The sequence below is a fragment of the Eptatretus burgeri genome, chromosome 7 (genome assembly GCF_056783735.1).
Source record: "Eptatretus burgeri isolate ZD-2024b chromosome 7, Ebu_testis_v1, whole genome shotgun sequence".
NCBI lineage: Eukaryota > Metazoa > Chordata > Myxini > Myxiniformes > Myxinidae > Eptatretus > Eptatretus burgeri.
Window position 1 is genome coordinate 17,166,790 of NC_140967.1, and position 15,000 is coordinate 17,181,789.

Below are 15,000 nucleotides of genomic sequence, written 5' to 3' on the forward strand. Positions count from 1 at the left end.
AGTAATGAAAACTTACAGGAGAAGAGGATACTGTAAAGATTAAAAATAAAAAATAAAAAAAAACATTGAGAATAAAGCGAGTTTTAAAGAGTTGACCATCACAGAGAATGAAAGAAGATACTGTAAAGTATGATGGGTGCCTGGAAATTTCCACAAAACAGATCGTCCAAAACACACTAAGTGAAAAAGTCCAGCGAGGTGTGTAACAACTACTACTACTACTACTACTACTACTACTCGAAGGACCCCAATTATTCCAATTACCTTTTGGGTCTGGCCGGGAAAGGTGTTTGGTCAAAGTTTTTCAAGAACCACTGACTTGATTGACTGAAGGTGGAACACAATTTGGAACTTGGACAGGAATTTCTAATAATTGTTCAGGGTGTTGGCAATTATTCATAAACTCTTAGTGAAATACATCATGGGCCCTTTAATGTCCATCAACTACCGGTGCAGGTAGAAAATCATTCCGCTCAATGTCCTTCTGATGGACGGCACACCAATGATGCCTCACCACGTGTGTGAAACACCAAGATGATGGTTTATAGCTCTGTCAAGATTCAAACCCAGAATAAACAGTTCAAAGGTGAGTGTACATATCAACTGTATAGGGTGTTCCAAAAAGACCCAGACAAATTTGGTTGTAAAAAATATTTAGAACCACAAATGATACAATGATACCCTTTGGTTTAAATGAAACAAAAACTCATAAGTTTTGCGCACATCATAAACATACTTCAATGTGAGCTCTGTTTGTCACAAGCAGGACATCATGTCGGTGCACGAGTTCTTGCCATGTTCAGTTCAGCATGTTTGCGTCCACAAGTGCGCATGCAGCTGTGATCCGAGAATGAAGATCCTGCAGGTTTGTCACCTTGGTGTTGTGGACAATATCTTTGACAAACCCCCACAGTAAAAAGAATAATAATGATAATCAAGGGGGATTATGTCTGGTGATCATGGGGAGCAAGTGGTTGGTCCGTCTCGGCCAATCTAATGCCCTGGAAATTTTTCATTCAGGACGGCTCGAACGACTAAGGGTCATTGAGGGAGAGCGCTGTCCTGTTGTAAAATGATATCGGGTTGCAGGGCTTCAATCTGTGGGAAGGCAAATCCTTCCAACATGTTCATGTAAATTGTTGAGGTCACTGTATCCTCCACAAAGAAAAACAGACCCACCAAACAGTCATGGAGAAGGCCACACCACACATTCAGCTTTGGAGTGTCGTGTATATGTTCAATGACCACGTGGGGGTTTTCAGAGCTCCAGATCCTCATATTGAGCCGGTTGTCCTTCCCCGATACATGAAAGCAAGCTTCATCTGTGAACATGACCATTTTCAGGTAATCTTCATCATCCTCTATGCAACTGAGCATTTCCAAGGCAAACGTCTTGCGTTTGGGTCCGTCATTTGGTTTGAGTTCCTGCAAAATCTGCACCTTAAAGGGATAAAGCTTCAGTCTTTTATGCAAAATCCTGTGTACAGTGGTGGTTGATAGTCCCAGTTCTCTGAATACACGTAAAATTGATTTTCTGGGACTTTGTTGAAATGATTCACAAACTTGTTCAATGTCCGCTGCACTTGTGCTTGGTCGAGTGGTACTTTTCTGTTTCTGACAACTACCAGTCTCGTTAAACCTCTTCTAGCACTCTACGATACTAGTCCACGATGGCAGATTCCTTCCATAACTTGTAAAGTTATTAGGCTGAACTTGCATGTCAGATCTCACCTCGATGAACCGTTCAACGCACGGAGCTTTCTAATGTGGAGTCACCACTTTATTTTACCTTTCACCACCAAACCTGAAAATAAAGAAAACTCCATGAGTTTCTGTATCATATAAACCAAAGGGTATTATTCCATCATTTGTGATACTAAATATTTTAACAACCAAAGTTGTCCAGGTCTTTTTGGAACATACTGTAAAACCTGTCGTACCAGTCCTCCAATGAGGCATATCTTCAATAATGTCTATACCAGGGGTCTCCAACCTTTTTGGGCAGAGGGCCACAAAACCAAAGTGGTGAGGGCGGAGGGCCGCACCCAAAAAAAAGGACGCTAAATTCCGGGAAAAAAAAATATAATTAATATGCGGAAATTTAAACAAAAATTAGTGCTGAATATATTTTTATTGCCAACGAATGTGATAAATGAATAATCGTGTTAAAAACACATGTGTCTAATATGAATCAAAATCATTATAAAAATTACAGAACGCTTTGATGATTGACCCTGACAAATTGGTAGTATCGCGGGCCGCATTGTAATGTAAACTTAATATGGCACCGCGGGCCGCATAAATCCGTTTAAGGGCCCGCATGTGGCCCGCAGGCCGCAGGTTGGAGACCCCTGGTCTATACTATAATAAGAGAGATGTCTGTCTGTCTGTGTCACCATTTTCTCAGAGATGGCCAAACATATTTCCATCAAACTTTCAGAGATTCATCAGTGAGTTTTGTAGAATGTTTTAGGCAACCCCCCCCACCCCCCAAAAAAAACAAATTTTGAAAAAGAAAGTTGGATTTAAAAACAAAATAGCTCCATCGTGCCTGACTGAACCTTTGTAGCTACGTGAAAGGTAATACTAAATGATCCCCAGCACATTCCTCAGTTGATGTAGGGAAGCGTTTTGGGGTCCCACAAAAAATAGAAAAAAAACAAAATTAGATTTCTTTAAAATGCCAACAGGATCAGAACAGCATCGAGCAATGCCGAGTACACCTGCTAGTACACAAATAAAAAAACACATTTCTATATATTTTTACTAATTGCATTTTGTGAAATGAGAAAATAAAAAAAACTTTGGTGTTCTTGGACATTTTTGAACGTCCTCTCATATCGTATCTAACAACAAAGATTGCGTGCTGCACGACACCTTAAATGACGCATGAAGTGGATTTGTTTCCCACTTTTGCAATTTCTTGTTTATGTCGATGAGTGAATGTTGTTTCAACATTTGACAAGTGCATTCATGCTGGAAAAGCCACCAAAACAGAGAAATTTCACCAGAGGTGATGTTACATAAATAGGCAACTAGATTTTGCTTGTGAGGGCAGAAAACTTCTTTCCTTCATTCCTGACCTACAAGGCAGAACCTCCATTCTTTCTTGTCTTTCTTACTTACACATTGGCCTCACAGTTAGTCACCAGTGGAAGCTTGTCAGGTAAACAAAAAAAATTTTTCATCTAAAATGGCATCGTTTAAATTGTCAAAGTTTGAAAAAAAACACTTTTCTGCAAAGGTTGACTTGAGTGTGCACATTTTGCCGGGCGATTGGCCTAAGAAAATAAAGATAGGGTTTGGTAGGAAAACACCGCTGACATCGCAGAGTGGAACCCCAAACGGCTGCGCGGCGCCGACCCTCCGTGGCTCAGCACGAGGGAGCAACCTCTCAGGCCTCAAACTGACCCCGCCAAGCTACGGTCAAAGCCTGTGTCTTCACAGTACGTGCTCCATGGACGATTACCATGTATTCACCTTGCATTTTCACCCGCCCATGAAAAACTGCCAGGAGGAGCAAGTTTTATTCGACATCTTTATGATGACTGCAGTTTGCCCCCAAAATATCATAATATCTCTGCTGAAAGCAGTGACTTAACAATCAACGTATATAAGTCATTATAAACAATACCCTCCAATTTCCTTTTCCTTCCAAAAAAGGTGAGGATTTATAAACACCCAACTCATTGCATGTGAAAGGGTGCAAATAATGTACAGAGCAATAACGACAGAGTTTAGTTAGACTTAAGTTGCCTTGAGAACTGAGAGGAGTGTGAACGCAAGTTAGTTACCTCCACCACCTAAGGTGGGCATGTTATGTTTTCATCCCTCACTGTTTGTCTGCGAGTGTGAACAAGATATCTCAAAAATTTGTGGACAGATTCGGATAAAATTTGGTGAAGTTGGGTGTGTGACAAGGACAAAATGATTTGATAATGTTTTTTATTTTTGTATGTCATTCTTCACCATGGAGAGAAAGGGCCAAAAACTATTTTCAGCATGACATTTCAAAAAGTTGTGGACGAGTTATGACAAAACGAGGTGGATGAGTTGGTTCGGTGACAAGAACAAGCCGATTAGATTTTGGTTCAGGTTCGGATCCAGATCTGACCTCTCACCGGGATACAAAATGTAAACTATTCAACCTGGTGGAGATATGTGCTCTACTGAGTGCCGTTCTAGTTTGTCAAAGTTTTGGGCAATTAATCCGCATGGTTGCGGGACTGTGAACCAAGTTATGTTCACACAGTCCTTCTGTTCTTGAAGAATTTTCATTCATCGTAAAGTTTTGGGGTTCATATGAAAATATTTAATACTGCCATGGAGAAAAGAACAACTAATTTTGCAGCGAGACAAGGGATGGCTTTTATTGCATCACTTGATTGCTGTTTCCAGAATAATTTTCGCAGACAGCAATCTCATAAAGGGAGATGCACTCTCAGATGGGGAATTTAAACATCAGATAGGGAGTTGCACTCTCATATAGTGTTGCTGGCCCTCAGATAGAGAATCACACACACGGAAAGAGAGTTGTGCCCTCAGAAAAAGAGTTACGGCCAAGGATAGAGTTATGCCCTGGAATAGGGAGTTACTCCCGAGGATAGGGAGTTATGCCCTTGGATTGTGAGTTGCACCCTCGGATAGGGAGTTACGTCCTCGGATAGAGAGTTACGTCCTCGGATAGGGAGTTACGTCCTCGGATAGGGAGTTACGTCCTCTGATAGGGAGTTACGTCCTCTGATAGGGAGTTACGTCCTCTGATAGGGAGTTACGTCCTCTGATAGGGAGTTACGTCCTCTGATAGGGAGTTACGTCCCCAACTGGGAAGTTACGTCCTCGGATAGGGAGTTGCATCCTCAGCTAGGGAGTTACGCCCTCAGCTAGGGAGTTACGCCCTCCGATAGGGAGTTATGCCCTCCGATATGGAGTTACATCCTCAGATAGGGAGTTACATCCCCGGCTGGGAAGTTACATCCTCGGCTAGGGAGTTATGCCCTCCGATAGGGAGTTACGTCCTGGGATAGGGAGCTACGTCCTCGGATGGGGAGTTATGTCCTCGGATGGGGAGTTACGTCCTCGGATGGGGAGGTACGTCCTCGGAAGGGGAGTTACGTCCTCAGATGGGGAGGTACGTCCTCGGATGGGGAGTTACATCCTCGGATGGGGAGTTACGTCCTCGGATAGGGAGGTACGTCCCCAGCTGGGAAGTTACGCCCTCCGATAGGGAGTTACGTCCTGGGATAGGGAGTTTTGCCCTCCGATATGGAGTTACACCCTCGGATAGTGAGTTATGGCCCAGGATGGGAGGCACACCCTCAGATAGCGAGGCACGCTGTCGGATAGTAAAGCATGCCCTCAGATAGGGAGTTACACCCTCTGCCATGAAGTGTGGCTTAGATAGAAAATTAGGCACCTGGATAGTGAGTCACACAAGCCAAAATACTTGTGACGTGTTCACAAAGATATAATGTGTATTAACTTGTCCATAATAATTGCGAAGAATTTTGATCCATAGTAAAGTTGTGGAGTTCACATGAAAATATTGTTACGTGGAAGGCTAGGATCCATAACGAGACTGTGGTAAGTGTAGTATGGTCCGTGTGTTTTGCATAGGTTAGATTGCCATGTAACTGGGATCTGTCAGAGTAAGAATTTGTTACACATGATGCTGAGGAGGCAGCATATGTAATTTATAAAGAGGGTAGACATTAATTATGTACATGTAAATACCTCTTGCTTGTCGGTGGGGCTATGTGAGGAGTTCACATCACAGAGGCACACGTCACATGTGTGCAACTCGGAAATGATGATCTCTCACCAGTGTGTACGAGCCCTGGTAGTGTAGTGTGGAGCTCGAAGAAAAGATGGGACATTTATTTGTATTAGGGCCACCCATTGTGGGCAGCACCTCAGAGGAAGACTCCACCCAGGAGGAAGAAGATAACCCTGCCCACCAGGAGAGAACCAGAGAAGAAAACTGAGAGGCACATGAGAAAGACAAGGAGCCGAACACAGTAGTTTGAGAGCAGAGATTGTTTTGGATGTCTCTAAAGAACTTTTGGGATTGACCCAAGTTGGCATCATCCTGCCTCTGAGGAGGGGAAGGAGCCACCGGGCTTGGAGGAGTAAGAGAACTAAGACCTCAGACAGGAGAGCTCCACATGCAAGAAGCATTTGGAGGAGGAAAAAGAGTGCTGACCAGGAGGCCTCGTTGGAAAAAAGGAAAAAGAGGATGACAATGCCTGGTAGAAGGCCTATTCATTGCTGGCCCTGCTCGTGCCTGTTTTACTTCATCTTTGGACACCACCCTCACTGGCTCTCGTCTCGCAACAAGTTTCTCAAACGGACTGCACTGAGTGTTGCATCGACCCTGCACCATTGTTGATGAAGGGAAGTCCCGTCTGCATTATTGCCTTGTTGTACGAGTGTAATCTGTGGCACCCAGGGGATTTGGTTTTGCGTTCTGTTTCTCATCATTGTATATAAGTTTGAGTTATTCCCATTCCCCTCTTTGTGTCTTTTGACTCGCTTGGTTTGCTCAGTTTATGATAATGTCTTGTCATAAACCCTATAAAAGGAAAGAAAACGTGTTCCAGCCATCTGTTTTTCGTGCGTGTATGCCGTAGGATTTTGGCTCATTTGGGCGACTTTAGGGAATGGTAAAGTAGAGTACTGGCTGAACGCAGTCCATAAACGACCGTTTGGACCATCTCTTGGGATGAAAGGTCCCAGCGCTGAGGAATCCTGTGTTAACGGGTACTCAGACATGACAATATTAAATAAGGGCCAGCCAGCAGGTAGCGCACTACTTGGCATCATGAGAAGGGGTGGTGGTGGATCATATAATTACTGTTTCTACAAAATTTGCTCGGAGACAGCACCCATGGATAGCAAGTAATTCCCGAGGAAAGCAACTCACGCCAGACCAAATGTTTGTGCCATCATTTAAAAAACATCTCCATATACAGAGTCGAGGCTAGGGGAGATACTAAACATTGAATGGATCAGGATGCAACAGAATAAAACTAACAGTAGAAGGAGAGGGGTAACACACAACAGTAGGGTTGAGGGACAAAATAGAGAGAATGGGATGAATAACACGGATACAAAAAGAAGCTCTCCGGAAGGAAAAAAGGAAAGTTGGAAAGAGGTGGGCTTGGGGAGAGAAGTGGACAATAAAGCATAGAAAGAGCAGAGAGTGTAAGACCAGAGAAGAGGTGGAAAAAGACAGAGAGACCACTGACTTGTCTGTGATGGGAAAGTGATAGGCCCATTGACTCAGCTTTTTGCACGAGATTCCTATGATATTGAAAGTCTTGCTTTCCACGGAATCAAGGGGAGCAAGATTTCCATGGAATCAGGCAGGGGTGCCAGCCCAGAGGGGAGAGCAGTACTCCATCAAATTGTGAATGAAAGCTGAGTAGGTGGATAAGAGTTCAGGTGTGCCAAGGAAGGACTTTGCATGATGGAGGATGCCCAGTCAGTAACTGGCTTTGGAGGCCAACTTTGTAATATGGTTTTCCAAATAAATATCATGGTTCAAAGTGAGGCCCAAGAATATGAGAGACTGAACTTCTTCAAGAAGATTGTTAAGAAAGGAGAGAGAGAGAGAGAGAGAGAGAGAGACAGAGAGAGACAGAGAGAGACAGAGAGAGACAGAGAGAGAGAGAGAGAGAGAGAGAGAGAGAGAGAGAGAGAGAGAGAGAGAGAGAGAGAGAGAGAGAGAGAGAGAGAGAGAGAGAGAGAGAGACAGAGAGAGAGAGAGACAGAGAGAGAGAGAGACAGAGAGAGAGAGAGAGAGAGACAGAGAGAGACAGAGAGAGACAGAGAGAGACAGAGAGAGACAGAGAGAGACAGAGAGAGACAGAGAGAGACAGAGAGAGACAGAGAGAGACAGAGAGAGACAGAGAGAGACAGAGAGAGACAGAGACAGAGACAGAGACAGAGACAGAGACAGAGACAGAGACAGAGACAGAGACAGAGACAGAGAGACAGAGAGAGACAGAGAGAGACAGAGAGAGACAGAGACAGAGACAGAGAGAGACAGAGACAGAGACAGAGACAGAGACAGAGACAGAGACAGAGACAGAGAGAGAGACAGAGACAGAGACAGAGACAGAGACAGAGACAGAGACAGAGACAGAGAGAGAGAGAGAGAGAGAGAGAGAGAGAGAGAGAGAGAGAGAGAGAGAGAGAGAGAGAGAGAGAGAGAGAGAGAGAGAGAGAGAGAGAAAGAGATTTGTCAGGATTGAAAGACATATCCCAATCGTTTGACCAGCTTGTGATTTTGTAAAACGTCTGAAGAGAGGGAAGAAGCTGCTACCTGCCTATCAGAAGGATGGAGGATGTCATGGCAGAGGGTGGAGCCATCAGTACATAGATAAAGGAGGTTATACACAGAGTCACCAAGATCAATGAGCAGATTTACTGATAATGCATGCACAAATAATCCACATGTCCAAGCACATTGACTACACACTAATAAACCACTGTCTCGGACTGATTAATTAATCTGGAGTTCAGATGTACTGCATATTCTGTTCATACACAACCAAGCTCTTGAAACTACAAACTAACACTGGAATAACCTTACTCTATGAAGACACCATAAGCATTTGGTCCGGCATGACTCAGTGAGGGCACTGCAGCAATCTTCACATCTTGGTGTCGTCAATTATGGGAACTCACTATCTGATGCCTGACCATAAAATATTTTCATGTAAATGCCAAAACTTTCCTGTGCGTCAAATTTAGTTATTATGGATTTTCTCTGAACATGGGATTCGTCTCTGACATTTGTGTCACCACCGCACAACATGTTGTTTTCCCTTTCACACCTGCCCATAATGACAATGTTATCAGTTTTCCCGACGGAATGAGTGACATGAAAGTTCGACCACACTGTAAAGGGTTCCACTGGATGTGCGGCTAATGGAGGGATGACTGATAGTGCCATGGCAGCGGGAACATAGAACAATGCAGCAAACGGACATAACAGCTCACAGAGTATGGACACCGAAAACTTTTGTAGTTACACCTTTTTCATTTTGTTTTTCTTTACGACGATCAAGGGTCATGACTGAGAGGTCAAGATCAATACACTTTGGCAGGATACAGCTCATATCATGCTTGCTAAGTGCAGTGTAATGCTTACAAAAATCCCCCCTGCAGCATACACTTTGACCCCTGTAAAATCAAAAAGTGGAACCAATGTTTACCTGCTTTCATATGACACTGGGCCAATGTTTACCTGCTTTCGAATGAAAGAGCTATGACAATATATTTTTGTGCCAAGGCTCATCCCCATTGGTTTAAAAAAAAAGGCTTTTCATCCAAAAAAGCTCAATGTTGTGACCAATTTGCCATTCGACGGATGTACAATCGAAAAGAAGACACTAAACCAATGTCTATCTGTTTTAGTAACTAGAGGCTGCATAAAAGAATCATTTTGATAATTTCTGTCTGGATTGGTTTAAATATAGAGGATTGCAAGCCAAAATCCTTAAATCTGTGAGCAATTTTAACCTTTGACCCCCGTGGAATCTCAGTAAAAGCAATAAACTAATATCCGTGCAGTTCAACCTACCGGGTGTGACTGTGGTAAGGTATAATTTTGCCAATTCTTGCTTGGATTAGTTGAACCACCACGTCTCGTAATCATCAGTCTGTTAACAAAAAAAAAGTTATCAGTACTGTCATTACAACCTGTGTAGCTTTTTATGGGACACTATCTGTGTAAAATAGACTCTAAAAATATTTATTGGTCCCAGGAAAAAAGGGAACAAATAAGGTCATCCATAAATTATTCACAAGTGTAATGCACACGTAACACTTGGACACACAGACAGACGACACGAGGGTGGGAAGACAAGCACAAAGACAGAAACTCAAACACAAGTACGGTATTCCAGAGGAAGCTTTGTAAACAGAGAAAAACGTGGCCTGAGGTCCTGGGCTATTGGCAGGAAGTTAACTGTGCAAAGGAATTGTTTTAAACCACAGAGTTATGTCTATTATATCGGATCATTATTCAGACAAAAAGAGACAGGGTGAAAAAGAGGAAAGAGAGGGAAGGGAAAGGGGGGGAGAGGAGGGGGTTGGAAAGAGGGAAGAGGAGGGAGAGGAGGGAAGGTGAGAGGGTAGAGATAAAGAGAGAGAGAGAGAGAGAGAGAGAGAGAGAGAGAGAGAGAGAGAGAGAGAGAGAGAGAGAGAGAGAGAGAGAGATCATCACAGATTACCAAGGACAACAATTCCAAAGGAGAAGCATACAAACGCATTCAAGCAGCAGCCTTCAACAAGAGCGTTGCATGGATTTCCCATCAGATAGACAAATCTATGTATAATATAGCTCACCACCAAATGTCCAACTTGCAACACCACATAACATGAAGGGTACTTTGAGCAGATACCTCAATTGAATAACCTAACATGTCATCAGTGACATCGGATGATAGATTTCTAAAGGACATCAACATTGTCCACTACCGAGAAAAAGTGGTGCGGGTCAGAATAGCAGGTGCTGAAAGGGATGACATTTTATAAACCAATTGTCAGACTTTGAAAAAAATATCACATCTCTGAATCTGAATACATTCAAACCTAATCATTGCTCATGATTCATCCTCCTGACATGACTTCTTCTTTTTCTTTTTATAAGGAACCAAAGTTGAAGAATCACCAAAACTGTGACCATTGTTTGAATTTCACACTTCAGTGGTGAATGCACTAAAAATCCCATTGATTGGACTGCACCGGGTTACAGGTGCAACGTGGCTGTCAATGCAACCAGGCCATTAAGCATTTCCAATGTGGAATTTCACAATTGTTTTTGGCATCACTGAAATATGAATGGAATAAAGTATTTTAAAGCCAAAAGTTAACCAGCCTCGGGTTCTTTGACAGCATGGCCACCTGTAGGGTGAATCGAGCCAGATGAAACACCCCTTTTCTCGTCCTGAGAGGCTGGACAGTTTCCATAAAAAGAGTTCAAAACAAAGGAGCTCCTTCTACCCACTAGTGTTTACCAAGATTGCCTGCAGCAAGGGGCCTGGGAAGTTTGTTGGCAGGACAAGGGGGTGGGCCACGCCTGTCTGCTTCGCTTCCCCATTGCAAGGCCGCACGACTACCCCTTTTGGACACCAGGGCCACGCCTGGCCATTTCAGTTCTATGTATTGCCAGTGCGCTACTCTCTGGAGACCTTAATCGAGATGTGGGCCAAAGGGAACTTCGCGGATGCAGCCCATGACAAAACACACATTGTCGCGACGGAGCGGGGTCGAGTCGAAATAAATGAAAATTTGCCTCGTTATTCATCTTGCCGGCAGGTCAATGGGTTTGGTGTAGACATGTTCGTATGTGAACGGACATACTGCCATCACTAGAAAATGGATCATGAATGGCATGTCCGACTTGCACTCCTGACCTGCAATCGAGAGGTCATGGAAGGTTGCCAACTCATAACCTATATTTTCTTCCCTTCAACTTCAAACATAGCAACATCTCCGAATATGGCCAACAGTCTAAAGCAATACAAGGAAGAGAAGCTAGTTGCTGCTGAGGGGGGCACTATTGACCGCTGGACAAGACCCAAGTTAATCGGCCATGCAGGGCTCAATGCTGGAAGCTCTTTGTTATCCCTTCCATGTCTGGCTTAAAAAAGATTGCACTGGCAGTAGCGAGCAGGACTTTAAGGCACCCCTGGTCGCCCTTTGCTTGCACACTATGTTTTCAGTGCCTTCACAGCAGAGCGGCGCTGACAGCACTTTCCATGGAAAGCTTTCACTTCCGAACCCAGGCTGTGCTTTTTCACTTGGTGTTGCAATGAACGATTGGAAATAGGCACCATGGCTTTAACAAGATCTTTGGATTTGTGCCGTTGAGAATTCTAACGCCGGAGGTACAGCTCGGTTGGCCAAAACACCATTGCATGGCATGTTGTGAACTGTTAACGAAGGAAATGTTATACTTGCCAAACCGGAATTATCCTCTGTGCAATGATAACCATGAGTTTCGAAATAGCAACAACATCATGCTTCTCAGGTCATCTCAGGTGGATAACTTTAACGACTCCAGGGATCATATTATCATCTGATCTTACAATGGAGGGCTCGGCCTTCATTAAACATCAAGAGTATTGTCCTGGTTATACACCACAAAGGATCCGAATGAGACAAGTTGGTCACTTCTTGGCTCGAAAATAGAAAATTTGAAATGACCAAAAATGACCTCGGCCAAAGGGGTGTTTGTATATCTAAAAAAAAAAAAAAAAAACCTGTGCACCTTTAGCATTCAATGCAGTGTGTGCAAGCTGAGAGCAAACAATTATGTGCATTTCAAAGAACAGCATGCTACACACACACACACACACACACACACACACACACACACACACACACACACACACACACACCTACGATTTTTTTGCTGATGAGAGGCAAAGTCCGCAAAGGTTTTGAGATGGTGATACATCCATTGAGACAACTTCACACTAATATGTATCTGACTTCTAAAAAAACCGTTAACACCCATATTTTCAGCGAGGTCATTCACAAGATCTCGACTGGATCGTCCTCCATCATGTAAAGAATACACCCCAAGGTACTTAACACCACGTTTGGAGACTGTGGTTTCTTCCTTGACCCCTTCCATTGTTAACAGTACTAGTTTCATGTATCCTCCACAGAATCTTACACACAGCTCCTGCTGAAACATGAAGTCGAGTTGCAATCTGCAGGATGGAGTATCCTTCACTCGTGAATAATTTGATATATATATACCCTCAGTCATGTGATATTTCCTTCTTAGGAGCAACGGAGTTCACCACACATTCAACATGCTGAAATGTAATCACCACCTGTACTTTTTTTAGTCCTTCTGCAGGTGAGGCACTTTCTGATTGCTTGCATGACAACCAATCAGTGGACAATTATTACAATACCAACACGTGATTGTACCATGAAGCATTTCATTTTTACATACGAGATGTGATTTATATCCAGTATTTCTTGTTTCCATAATTATCTCGAAATACATATGTATGTATCAATAAGATAATTTTCCCAACACCAATATGCATTGGAATATATTTCCATATTATATCAAAGGCCATCTGCATGAAATGCAGAATATATTGAATATATATATATATATATATATATATATATATATATATATATATATATATATATATATATATATATATATATATATATATATATATATATATATATATATATATATATATATATATATATAATTTCACTGAAGCATGATAGACCATGACAGGAGAAATACAATATAAAACGAGAATGGCACTCAGTAGAGTGCGTACCTCCACCACACAATACCTGAACCACGAGAACATATCGGGCCCAATACATTTTTGAAATATCATGCGATACAGTACTATATCGTTTTTGGCCCTGTCTCTCAATGGTGAAGAATCACTTTAAAAATTAAATAATTCTCGTATCCAGATCCCGATTTGGATATTCACCAAAATCGAATCAATTCATCCTTGTTCATCACACACCAAACCTGTCCACTAAATTTCACCCGAATCCATCCACAACTTTTTGAGATATCGTGCCCACAAACAAACAGATAGACAAAGGTGAAAACATAAGCTCATTCCACCTTTGGTGGCGGAGGTAATAAAAACAAATCTCTTCTCTGAACTGAACTCCAACTCTCCTTTAATTCATGTTTACTAAATATACACTGACAGGCTAACATCAAATTCATTTGTAATTGCGATTCTCGTATATTCTTCTGGCTGTTTTCTTCCTCCCTGTAAAAAATGTTTTGCTGTTCACGAAAAATACAGTGCCGACAGATATGATGACAGTGTATTTTTTATGAAAACAAGTTCTGTTTTTTTATATACAGACATGATGAGCTGGGTGACAAGGTGGGAGCTGGGTGACAAACCAAGAACAGGAGGAATTGATGAACAAGAAAGCAGAAAATAAATTTTAAAATGAATAGGCAAGTATGCAAGGAGATAGAGCTGACTGGAAAAGCTTGTGGGTGAGCATGGAAGACAACTGGGTGGAAGAAGACAATAAGTCAGAATCAGGAAGGCAAGTTGACAAATGAGAGTAAAGGTTGGAAAAGAACGAGAGTTGAAGAGAGACCTTCAACTTATGGGAGACAGCAATAAATAACGATAGTTGTACACAACTCTCAAGGATTCCAAGCAGAAACACCTTGAGTTGAAAGTAGAAACCATGAAACACCTTCAAATTCAGGATTTTTGAAATAGATGTACCAAAACTATAAACTTAGAAAAAAAACCTTATTTTGGCTTTACCCCATAAAATAGGCATTAGTATCTCAGTTGTTAAGGAAGGATATGGATCACAAAAGTTCAAGTCATCACAAAAAAAAGATCAAAAGATCACAAAAGATCACAGTTCAAAAGATCACAAAAAAGTCATAACTTCTCACTCACTGACTGATATTAATATTCATTACTTTCTCGGTGATGAAGAAAGCTGAAATTTTGCAATCTGACAGACATCAAAGCCGATACACCGGGAAAAATCACTGAACCATTGGCAAGCATCCGTAATTGAAAATATAAATAAATAAATATAAATAAATGAAAAAAATACAGGAGAGTGATCCAAGACAATAGGGAAGCATGGTAATTTTGCGTGCCAACGTACATTGAAGCCAATATACCAGGAAACATCAATGAACCATTGGAAACTCCCAATAAATGAAAATGTAAATAAATGAAAAAAAAATGAAAAAAAAAAAACGCTGCAGATGAGTGACCCAAGAGAATGTGAGAGCACGATTCTTTATTGCTTACAATGTGTAAGCATACCACGCAAATATATAGGATATATAAATACATATATATTGTTGTGGTTGACGAAATTCGCAAACCACCATTCAGGTCTCTTAGGTGAGATATCTCTGTAAGTATATGTGTAGTTAGGCCCAAACCCGTTGTTTAGAGGGAATAAATGTCATTCATTCGGGCTGCG

General features: G+C 42.1%; 1 protein-coding gene across 1 annotated transcript in view; it reads right to left on the reverse strand.

Annotated features, from left to right (window-relative positions):
• Window positions 1-15,000, reverse strand: part of LOC147022743 (uncharacterized) — a 684,736-nt gene that overhangs the window by 384,435 nt on the left and 285,301 nt on the right. The window contains exon 4 of the mRNA XM_085887534.1: window positions 9,590-9,668. The gene's annotated coding sequence lies outside the window, so the exon portion shown is untranslated. The remainder of the gene's footprint in view (window positions 1-9,589; window positions 9,669-15,000) is intronic.